The 12,583-nt window shown below is 37.0% G+C and overlaps 1 non-coding gene across 1 annotated transcript; it reads left to right on the top strand.

Moving 5' to 3' along the window:
- The first annotated feature begins 5,011 nt into the window (after positions 1–5,011).
- Positions 5,012–5,118, top strand: LOC131254553 (small nucleolar RNA R71). Its single transcript, XR_009175671.1, has one exon. It is a non-coding gene; the product is annotated as a small nucleolar RNA R71 (small nucleolar RNA).
- The last annotated feature ends 7,465 nt before the right edge of the window (positions 5,119–12,583 follow it).

The raw sequence follows: 12,583 nt of genomic DNA, 5'->3' as shown, positions 1-12,583 counted from the left end.
ATCCTTTTTAATCCAAGCTCTTAAATTCACCTTGCAACACAAACATGATTAAAATAGAACATTAAGCATTATCATGTTCATAAAACCAAAAAATAAATGGGTGATAATACGTAATATTTGACCCTCAACACAATCCCCAACCGGTATTTTGCTAGTCCCAAGCAAAGTATGCGAAAAATGAACTGTAATGCGCAATGTTCAAACCTTTTTTCGAAAATAATCTGTTATGTAATCAATTAGATAAGTTCTTTATTTATTAAGTCAGAGTATAGTTTGCATATCAAGTTTTTGAAAACCTAGAGCCGAATCACATAAGCAATCAATCAGATCAGTTCTTTATTCATTAAGTCAGAGTATAGTTTGCATATCAAGTTTTTCAAAATGCTTAGTGAAAATACTATCTTTTTATAATGTTAGCCATGTTCTTCAATTCAAGATTCGTTGAAAACTTAAGTACTGATTCCGAACTTACCCCCTTTTCCTTCTTTTTTCACTTTTTGATTTTATATTGATGGTCAATTTTTATTCATCTTTTACAGAACTTGCATTATTTTTACATTTTTTTTTCTTGTCTTTTCACCATACATGACCTTTTTTGTCGATCTCTCTTTTTTTTTTAAAAAAAAAATGGTTCTTTGCTTCTTTTAAGGTTGTTAAAATTCTCCAGACTTGATTTTCACCATCTATCAATGATCATCATACTAACAATTAGAAAATCTAGTACTATTCATAGAAAATAATTTGAATATATCTTGTTATTTAGATTATCATAATATTCAAACTTCCTCTTAAGCAATTGAGTGCAAGGACCGTAAGTTATAGGCTACTTAGTTGATCAAACTCCAATAATTCAAAATTCGCTTCCTATCTTATCTTCATACTCAAAATGATCTTAAATGCACAACTTAACGCTTTCCAAATAGATAAACATTGAAATTTTTTTAAAATTTTTATAAATTTTGCTTAAAATTGAGAAAACACTAATTAGTTTACCTAATCTTCCATCCCCAACCTACAATTTACATTGTCCCCAATGTAAAAGAAATAAGTATGCTTTGCAAAAGAGACAATGTAATTGAAGGAGAAGTGATGGAAAGATAGTACTTGATGAAGTAATTTTGAGGCTTTTTCCAAAGGATCGCAACGTGAAGGTGGGTTAGCACAAGAATTAAACAAGTGACAAGCAAACTATCCTAAAACAGCGGAAGCAAACTATCCTAAAATAGTGGAAACAAACTATCATAGTCCTAAATTCTATGAAAGAAATACATCTAACTATACCTCCATCAGACTAGGAGGTCAATCCTGGTAAATAGGATCAATCAGAGGTATAGACATGTCCTTTGAATCAAATTTCTCAATAAATGGCTTTAATCGATGTCCATTTACTTTGAATTCATTGATGTTGTTTAGATTCTTTATCTTAATAGCCCCATGAGGATAAACATTGGTAATAGTGAAGGGGTCGGTCCAACAAGATCAGAGTTTGCCTGGAAAGAGATGTAACCGAGAATTATACAAGAAGACTTTCTGACCTAGTGTGAATGATTTCCAAAGAATGTGTTGGTCATGAAACACCTTCATCCTATCCTTGTAAATTCTTGAGTTCTCGTACGCATCATTCTAGATTTCTTCGAGTTCATTCAACTGAAGTTTGCGTAGTGAGCCAACATTATCCAAATTGAAATTTAAATTTTTGATTACCCAATAGGCTCTATGTTCCAACTTCACAGGCAAGTGGCAAGTCTTCCCATAGATAAGTCTAAAGGGAGACATTCCAATAGGGGTCTTAAATGCAGTACGGTAAGCCCATAAGGTATCAGTCAATTAGATTGACCAATTCTTACGGTCAGGGTTAACCGTCTTTTTCAAGATGTGTTTAATTTCCCTATTGAAAATCTTAGCTTGCTTGTTTGTGGGTGGTATGAAGTGTTCACTTTGTGGGAGATGCCATATTTCTTCATTAAGTTCGCGAATGACCTATTACAAAAATGTGAGCCCCCATCACCAATGATGGCTCAAGGCATTTTAAACTAGGAAAGGATGTTCTCTTTTAAAAACTTAATGACCGTTTGATGGCCATTATTCTAGCATGGAATCGCTTTAACCCATTTAGTGACATAGTCTACTGCTAGCAGAATGTATAAATTCCCTAAGGATGAATGGTTCCATGAAATTGATGCCCCAATAATCAAATGCTTTAATGATCAGAATGGGGTTCAGAAGCATCATATTTCAACGGGACAATGCTCCTAACTTCTAACAATACTCACAAGCTTTGCAAAATGCACGAGTGTCCCTGAACATAGTGGGCTAGTAAAAGCCACACTAAAGAATCTTGGTCGTGGTCTTTTTAGCAGAAAAGTGACCACCACAGGCCTGAAAGTGACAAAAGGAGATAATATTTTAGTGTTCATTGTCTGGCACACATCTCCTTAAGATTTGGTCTGAGCAATATTTAAACAAATATGTATCATCCCAGAAGAACTTATGAACCTCAGCGAAGAATTTTTTCTTATCTTACGCAGTCCAATGTGTCGGCGTGAAACCTATGGCAAAATAATTAGCAATATCAACAAACCAATGTGAATGGGAGACTTTGAACAATTGTTCATCAGGGAACATGTCATTTATATGTGTCGTCTCAAGAAAATTAGAGAGATCAAGGTGGGAAAGATGTCAGCCACTACGTTCTCCACTCCCTTTTTATATTTTATTTACAAAACAAATTCTTAGAGTAGGAGGATCCATCTTATCAGGCGCGGCTTAACATCATTCTTAGAAAGAAGATACTTGAGCACCGCATGATTTATGTAAATGACGATCTTAGATCCGATAAAGTAGGACCTGAATTTGTCCAAAGTAAATACTACGGCTAAGAGTTCCTTTTATATAGTAGAGTAATTCACTTGGGCAGGATTTAGAAATCTACTTGCATAATGAATAACGTAAGGCTTCTTTTATTTTTTCTAGCCTAAAACTGCACTAAGAGCATAGTCAGACGCGTCGCACTTAAGTTCAAAAGGGAGGCTCCAGTTGGGCGTCGCACTCAATGAGAGTAAAGATGAGCATTCTCTCTTGTTCTTGCTCCAGGTGAGAAGAAATCACCACCGGGTATGTCTCATCTTAACCTAAATAGACATATTTCAAATTAGAGGGCAAATGTTTTAGGTCAAGCTTTGGTGCCTTGAGGTTAGACGATAGAGACACTACATCAATTTAAGGCAATTCTTCGAATTGTGGCCTTTACTGGTTAACTTCAAGTACCGGCACGGTATCCAACATGGTCCCCATCTCCTTAATCATATCATCATCAAAATCATGGGAGTGGGCCAGGCACGTCTCTAGAGGGTCAGAGGATAAGGTCAGAAGTGTTCTATCTTCCACGAAAGAGTCAATCATGTTAATGTCATGAAAATCATCATCTTCCTCTAACCGTTTGCTCGTATTAAAAAAGATATTCAACTCCAAAGTCATATTTCCAAGAGACAAACTCACGACTCCATTCTTGTAATTAATGATTGTGTTTGATATAGAAAGAATGACTGGAATTTGACTGCTCATGTCTACTATGGTTTGAGTATCTAAGATGATAAAATCTACCGGGTAGTAGAATTTATCAACTTGGACCAACACATCCTCACTTGTCCCTTTTGGTACTAGAATTGAGATATCGACAAATTGTAATGTGGTCCGGGTGGGTTTTAATTCACCTAAACCCAGTTGTTCATAGATCGAGTATGAGATCAGATTTACGTTTGCTCCTAAATCAAGAAGTGCGTGCTCAATGTGGTAATTCCCAATTACACAAGCGACAGTTGGGCTACTGGAATCTTTATATTTCTATAGCGCATCTTGCTTGAGGATGACACTGACTTTTTTAGTTAAAAAAATTCTTTTGAATATTTTTTCATCTTTTGGTTGTACCCAAGTCTTTCAAAAATTTAGCATATGAAGGTATTTGTTTAACCGCATCCAGTAGAGGAATGTTAACCTTCAATTGTTTCAACACCTCTAGAATGTCCTGAGAGTTAGAGAGAGGTTTTGGTGCAACCAACCATTGGGGAAATGGAGCAATTGACTTGTCTTGAAGTTTTAGTTCTAATTCTTATGGAGCAGTGCTAGGTTTATCATTGTTATCCTCTTCTAGGTCCTTAGGCTTTTCAGCCCTAATCGGAATAGTTTTGTCAATCGTCTTCATACTCCTAAGAGTGGTGATAGATTTAACTTGCTCTATTTGATTTGAAGAGCTTGGATCACTTATTCCATATTGCGGTTTAGGATTGGGGAGAGGTTGAGCGGGATTTAACTTTCTCCCCAATTGTTAAGTGTGATCATATCCTTTGAATAAACGACGCAAGCATTCCTAATGTTGATCTGATATCCTTTAATGTTTGTGCCGAATTCTAATTAAGTAGCTCTTGGTCTTGAATATGTTTTAGAACTGGATCCTCTTGAGGTTTCCCTTGATTTAGAATTTGATTAAGGAATCCATAAGGAGTAGCAATTTGTCCATTCATCCAACTGAAGTTTGGATGATTTCTCTAACTATGATTGTATGTATTGGAAGTAGGTCTATTGAAAGGTCTTTGGTAATTGCTCATGACATTAGATTGTTCATTCAACACCTCTTGAAAGGCAGGTATTATTAGACAATTTTCAGTTGTGTGCACGTTGCAAGCACAGATACGGCAAACAGTTTCCTTAACCTTATCCTTCTTTACTTTCATGGCCTCGAATTTTCTTATGAGATTAAACACTTTAGCATTGATATCATCATCCTCTTTCAGAAGGTATAATCCGCCCCTCCTTTGATTGAGTGGGACTATAAGTGGTGCTTGATTTTGAGGAGGTGTCTCACGATTTTGCGTTTTCAGCAAGTCTGTCCAAGTAGTCCCACACATCATCGACATTTTTATTCATGAATTCTCTATTGCACATTATCTCGACCATTTGGTGTATGAAAGATGTCAGACCATTATAGAAAAAGTGTGTAATGCGCCACATTTCAAAACCGTGTTGTGGGCATGAACTGACAAGATCCTTGAACCTCTCCTAACATTGGAAGAATGTTTCATCCTCCTTCTATGCAAAGTTCATGATTGACTTTCTAAGGGTGTTCATTTTATGATGTGGAGAAAATTTCTTTATGAACTCCCTTATCATGTCATTTTATGTGCCAATAGATCAGGGACGTAGTAAATACAACCAAGTCTTAGCTTTCTCTTTCAAAGAAAAGGGAAAGAGTTTCAGTTTGACCGCGTCCTTAGGCATGTTAGGAAAATGTAAAGTTGTTATAATCTCGTTGAACTCTTTTAAGTGCAGATATGGATTTTCAGATTCAATTCCTTGGAATTTTGAAAGGAGTTGGATCAACCTTGGCTTGATATCCATATGTCGTGTATTTTTTGGAAAAAACATGCATGAGGGAGTGCTCACCCCCGCCGGTTGTAAATAATCTCATAAAATACAAGGCGGGGGTGTTTGATGCACCTCATTCTCATCCTGAATTTCCTCAACCCTAGGTTAAGGTGGATTTGGAGGTTAATTGGCCGATTAATTGGCAACTATAACTTCAATTAACTCTGTGGATCTCGAGTGGTGCCTAATCCCATGATGGATAGATAACCCCTCAACCAATCCTCCTTCACTTAATAAACGTCGAGTGCTACCACGGACCCACTTCGATATGAAACACTCTCAGCCCTCAATTTCATAATCTATCCTAAACCTAAAAAGAAAAGGAAGGAAATAGAAATATAGAAATAAAAAGAGAGAGGGAATTAGAAGGAAGCTACTAAATTAGAAGTTGCTAAGAAAAACGCAACCATTAGTCCCTAGCAACGACGCCAAAAACTTGTTCACAACCCCAAGTGTAGGGTCACGATGTAGTAATAATCTCGGTGAGACCAAGGTCGAATCCACAAGGACTAATCTTGTACGTTTCTGAATTTAATTAGAACCAAGACTAGAAGAAGATGTAAACCTAAATTTGAAATATTTGAGAGAGTGATTTTGAATAAGATAATTGAAACTTATAAACTTAAAGGCAGTAACTAGGGTACCAAGGATCCACTTGTAGCAATCAGGGTGATACTATGCTTGATTCAAGGACACAACTGGAATCAAAGTCCAATCCTATCCAATTGGTAAGAAGAGATTTGGTAGATCTCTGAACTTCTCATAGATCTAATCATCAATGGATGAGAGTTGTGAGGATTTGGAAGTGATTCCATCACCTAACCATGCCCAAGAGACAAAGTAAACAACATGATTTACCAATCCCACAACCAATCATAAGAGAGTTGTGAAGGTTAGGAAGGATTCCATCATCCTACCATGCCCAAGGGACAATGGTGAATAACATAATTTCCTAATTTCACAATCTCAATTCAGGAAAAGAAGATATTTCAAGATATCACAGATCTATTGTAATTTGTCACATCAAACCATTAAAAACTAAAAATATTCCTTCATAATCAAACTAAAATCCAAGAGAGTTTAACAAAACATGAATCAAAACAAAGAAAGCATCCCAATCATGCTACAAGCTTCACGTCTTAGCCCCATCTAAGGGGTTAGCCAACCATAGACATGATTGAACTAAAATCTCTTAAGAAAAGCATAAAAACAACTGAGAAAAAGGAAAAAAACTCTTAGCGACGGCTTCTCCATATTTTTTCTTTACTCTTCAAACCTTAAAATATGCCTGAGAACATCATAGGGACTCCTATTTATAGTTTTCTAACTCCAACTTTCGCACCTTCGACTGGTCGAGGATGATAAGAATTTAGAGGATTTTGTCACTGGAGTTCGAGTCGAGGAATCTTCGACTGGTCGAGCAGGATCCTTCGACTGGATGAGGATGGGCTTAGACTAGTCGAAGGATGTCGATTTTTAGGGTTCTTGTTCTTCACTCAAGTCTTCAATGCTCTTTCTTTCTCACTTAGTTTTCTTGGATCTTTAACATATGAATTCTTCATTCTTCATCTCATAAGATCCATACTCAGCTTTGGTGATTCTTGAGTGTTAAATCCATGCTTTTATCATCCTTTTCAATCCAAGCTCTTAAATTCACCTTACGATACAAACATGATTAAAATAGAACATTAAGTAGTGTCATGTTCATAAAACCAAGTAATAAATGGGGGATAATATGTAATATTTGACCCTCAACATTATTCACCAATTCCTTTAAGGAAAGGCACACACGTCAAATCGCATGATGGATAGTCTTGTCTTAAAATCGACAATCTGATTACTGGATCTATGAATGGGGATCATTCCCAACGGTTAGATTCTTGTCGGGGAATGGATGTAAAGTTTGGATAGCTAGATTGGTGTCGCATACATGTAAATATTATGTTACTTTTCATGGTAACACTCGAGAACTTTCAATACTCGACATTGAAAGTTCGAGGTGTTACAAAGGTGTTGTACTTGGTAGGCCAAGGTGAAGCCATTTTCCTTCGTTGATGGTGCTTCACCATATCTTGATGGCCGTTACGACCTCTCAGACAAAGGATTTTCCATTTGGCCGCTTGATCTGCAAGATGGCCAGACAGTGTGGGTTCGCTAACTTGCTCGATACAAAGCTCGTGCCCATAGGGACCGTTGATGTGGCCACAGTAACTCGTATGGGCCTGGCTGAGCACCAAAAGGAAGAGTCCTGCCTTAAGGGAGGGTCAGAAGAAGGAGAAGAAGGGAGTGAAGACGCAGGTGACTATGAAGAAATCACAGCACCCCTAGGCGTCAGAGAATGCCTTGATTGAATGCAGGAGTATGGGCCGATGTGGATGAGGTCAAGGTCAAGCTAAACGAGGTGGAGGAGAGACAATAGCTGGAATGAGAAGGTTCTCCAGGCCCTGAAGAGGGTCATGTGTTATGTGCAAGGAGAGGGAGTGCCACCTCCCCCTTATTCCCTTGCCCAGTAGTTCCTAATGATATCCTAGGTCTATGTTAGCTAGGCATGGAAACTAGTTCCATCAAACGTCCTTTTGTATACCTTATGCTATCAATATTAGTGGTTGTTGTTTTCTTTTTTATTTTTGTCTACAGAATAGTGTATGGGAAATGTTGTAATTGTTCAAACTTATCAATAGTGTATGAGACGTTCAAGTGCATGGAAGAAGGAAAAAAACACTCACAAGTTCACATTTAACAAAGTACAAGATTTTAAAGCATGTTGTAGCTGAGCAAGTTGAGGCTGCATGAACTTCTTGTCCATTTGAGCTTGCACGATGCTCTTCTTCAGTTCAGTTGGCACACGTTCATATATAGTTCACAATTATCAGAAATGAGAGTGACTTTCTAACACAAGTGAATGAACAATTATAGAAAAATCTTTAAAGGACGATTGTAAGAACTGGCTCTATTACAATTAACAAATGCCAACAAAACAGAGCCATAGATTTGTATTTGCTCAAGGAAAACTTCGATAAATTTTCACTACACTAACCAATAATCCAACCAGGCAATCAAGAAAAATATATTTTAAAAGGAACATGGAACATGAAGAGATATAGAGCTTGGGACTTCACATGACTAGAGGAGACAGTTGGCACTTCACAACCGAGCAATCAAGACGATCATATGCTAAGAAAACCGCCAGCAAATCCTTTGCCTGCGGTTATCTAACAGCCGATAAAGCCTCAGTCGGTAAAGGCTTTACCGGCGGCCAGGACCTTTACTGACAGTTGTGCTGGCCGCCGCTAAATCATCAGCTTTTGGTGCAAAATTGGTCAAAAGCTACGGTTAAAATCCGTAGCTAAATATGACTAGCCCGTAGCCATCGACACCATAGCCACGGTAGATGCATAGCCTGCTGAGTGGGGTTCAGAAAATCAGGTTCACATCAGCTGATACGACAGTGTTGAATCCATATCAGCTTACCCCAATAAGATGCAGGGAAACTCTTAGTTATTCTAGGTATATGATAGGCAATAAATAAAATTCATGGAAGCGCTCCTAGGCATATACCGTAAAGAAATTGCTTCCTATTTCAGTTTTTAACTAACATATTACAGGCAGACAATGCCTATAGTGAAATAAATCAAACCTTAATTGAACAGTTTCTGTGAATTAAAGTACAGAACATATAACAAATATTAGCACATGGTTACATATCAAAATATTTGAAACAAATCTTTATACACTCTGAATCACCTACAAATAAGTTTTGTAAATTTTAAAGCCAGCAATTCAACAATGTAATGGAAGTTCCTAACTGAAATATAAATTGATCTATCAAAAAAGAAAAACAAGAAACTGAATGTAGTTCAAAGTCCAGGCTAGACCCAGAGTAAAATGTCTTCTCCACTAGTAACAATAAACAGGCGCTTTTCTATGCCCACATGCAGTCTTGCAAGGGGTCATATACACCTTGTCAACCATGAAATGACAGATGATTAAATTTTCCGAAAGGCATAGCTGGCCATAAAACCATGCCCTAATTCATAATGGGCAAATGTATAAAGATCCACTTAGACTTAGTTGCACAGAGGAAGAAAGGAAGCAGCAACAGATTCTGGTGCATGAGTAGGAAGCATCTATTCAAAATATTATGAAGCATAAACAGTTTGGAAGCGGAAGCACAAATCCAATGCATGATTAAAAGTAGGAAAGGCGGCTGGGAAGAAAGTTCGTGCAACCAAGCCCTAAGTACATCAGAATACATGGTTTGAACCAAGAATTGGCTCCGATACTCCCTGAGTTTTTCTAGGTTTCTTTCAAATCTGTGGCATTGTATCATTGTCAGCATCATCATCATCTTAGCGTTTCTCCTAGCCATTTGAAAAGAACATCTCTAAAAAATAACTCCCAAGTCATGTGATTTTCTTTTCTAGGAACTGATTTTTACCATAGGGTGCACAGCTTCTAGAATGATCTGTTCTCTGAATCTGAATTAGGTGACATCATTTCTATTAAAGACCATTAGGTTGCACATATATAGTAACAAGCAGAGCCTAGGATTTCAACATTGTTTTATAAGCATACATTTCATGGAGATTCATATATACTTTCATGGAAATCCATCTTAAAAGTCATTTGGATCATTCAAATTTTAGGATTACGTGTGCAGTTAAAGATTTCAAAAACATACACTTAATGTTGAAATTCACACACATTTTATGAAAATGGATCATAAAACTCAAAATCAAGCTGCAAACAAAAGGAAACAGATATAACCTTAAATTTCAGATTCCTGTTTCGGTGATTCATGTGAGAACCTCGTTGCGTGAGGGGTGACGATTGCATACTGATATTGCAAGTCTGAACAGTGATATATGGGCCCATCATAATTTATGTATTTTATGGACGATGTCGATCTATTTTTCTAACTGTGTGATCCCAAAATGAGGTAGATCCAAATCTCTTGTCGACAACACCACAAGCAACCGTGGTGATTTAATGCCCACGGTTAAAAGCTTACGAGCCACAAAAGTTTTGTATCAAGATGATATTTGTGTTTTCCTTCATCCTGTCTGATAACAAATATGTTAGATGTCAAATAAACATTACAATGAGCCTTAGGAAGTTTTTAATGATGGGTGTTCAATCACCATTGTTTTATCGTGGAGTAGTCTACTTGAGATTTGGATATACCTCATTTTTAAGCTCATGTCCTAAAACAATTATTGAAAATGATGGATGGTGTAGATCAGACAAATTTGAGATTGTATGCCACCCGTATCATTTCCTACTTATCAAGGGTCACACGCTGCCCTGCATTGGCTTTTCATATTTTAGAAGATGAGGCCACTAAGGGTTCTGTGAGAAATCTATCTATTTTTCAACGCATGATAATAAAACAAATGAAGACATTTAAATTCTTAAGTAAATAACGGAAGCAAAAAAGATTGAAGACTAAATGCCATTCATCGAAAATAATGGTAGGGCCACAGCTTTTTTGTGAGAAATCCACCAAATTCATCTATTTCTCTACCTCAAGCTCAAGTGAGCCACACAACAGAAGCCAGTGGAAAACTATGTGCACCATTGAAATATGTTGGGCCATCATGTGCCCACTTTAAGCCTGGGATCTGTCTCATTTTTGGAGCCGCTGGCGAAGCATATGATGGGGTAATATTTCTCATTAACATCAAGGTGGGCTGATATAAGCCGAGGTGAGGGTAACACGAAAACAATGTTCACAAGATAAGTTGGACATTTAAGTGCAGGGGAGAGGGTTACCTGATGGTAGGTGCAGCCCACCGTAATGTCCGAGACAAATCTAGCCTGTACATCTATTTTGAGTTCATTTCATGACATGGCTCCCAAAATGAAGCAGAAACAAATCTCAAGTGGTCCACATGACCATGAAAGATTGAGGATTGAACGCCCATCATTGAAACATTGGTGAGGCCATAGATTATTTGTGACAAATCCATTGGTTTCTTCTTACGATCAAGTTTGTGAGGTGTTAATGAAAGAGCTTAGAAGTATGCCACATGAATTATGTTCTTTTTCTTTCATTGTTTGTTAAATTCTTTGTTCATATCATCTTCGGTACATGAGATTTTCATTGCTAATATTTTTTTTCTCACCAAAATACATAGCCAAAACTTCCATGTTCTTGTCTTTGATTTTTTTTTTTTTCCTTCTTTTTTGTTGTGAAGAGTAGTTTTATAGATTGATTAAATGCTCAATTGGTGCAAAACTTGCCAACTGAATGAAGCAATCTTTTTATGAAACAGAATTTTGTTGAGTTTGATATTGTTCCACTAGCAAGTGCTTCCCTCGCAAAGGTTCATGTTGCTCACATGCATGATGGTAAAAAAGTTGTTGTAAAGGTAATTTTTTGGCATTCTTCCATTTGCATAGGCAATTAGAGCTTCAAACTCTAGATTGGAAATCTCTATGGCATAAATTTGAAACTTTTCATATTAAAGGTTACATTCTCTATGGTGTTCTAATGCTTTGTTTCTTTGTTTATTTATTTATTTTTGCATCAGGTGTGAAGAAGTAAGTTGATAAAGTAATCGTAGGAAAGGAAATGAGAACATAACCATAGACCTATGGCTACGAATTATAATTGTAGCCTATATTGTTGATAATATCGACTATAGTTCGATAATATCGAAGATAAATGTCAAATTGTCCAGCAACAAAACTTGAAAAATGGATGAATATTCGACATTATCAAGAATGGTTTGATAGTATCGAGCATAAGTCATCAATAATATCGAGAAATGATAGATAGTATCGATAACTAATATCGAGTAATGACCGTAGACCTATGGCTATGGATTGTAACTGTAGCTATAAGTAATGTAGTCGACCTAGCAGCAAACCCCAGACCGTGGGACAAGACATTAAATCGGGGTTGGTTGCCAAATCTTCTACGGTAGATATAGCTACGGTTATAATCAGTAGCCATAGTGGGCTGCCAAATCTTCATAAGCTGGCTTACTTAAAAAGCAGGGGTATTTTCGTTCTCAATTTTGATGTGCGTACCAACAGGTCTAAGTTCGCTAGTTAAGTTTGTTTTGTTTCAAAAAACCCACTGGATAAAAGGTGGAGTCCACAGTCGTCCATTTCCCAAATTTCGCCCTTTTTTTCAAAGCCCAATAGTTCGTGTTAG

The sequence above is a fragment of the Magnolia sinica genome, chromosome 8 (genome assembly GCF_029962835.1).
Source record: "Magnolia sinica isolate HGM2019 chromosome 8, MsV1, whole genome shotgun sequence".
Classification (NCBI taxonomy): domain Eukaryota; kingdom Viridiplantae; phylum Streptophyta; class Magnoliopsida; order Magnoliales; family Magnoliaceae; genus Magnolia; species Magnolia sinica.
Note: the sequence above shows the minus strand (reverse complement) of the source record. Positions and strands in the feature narration are given on the sequence as shown.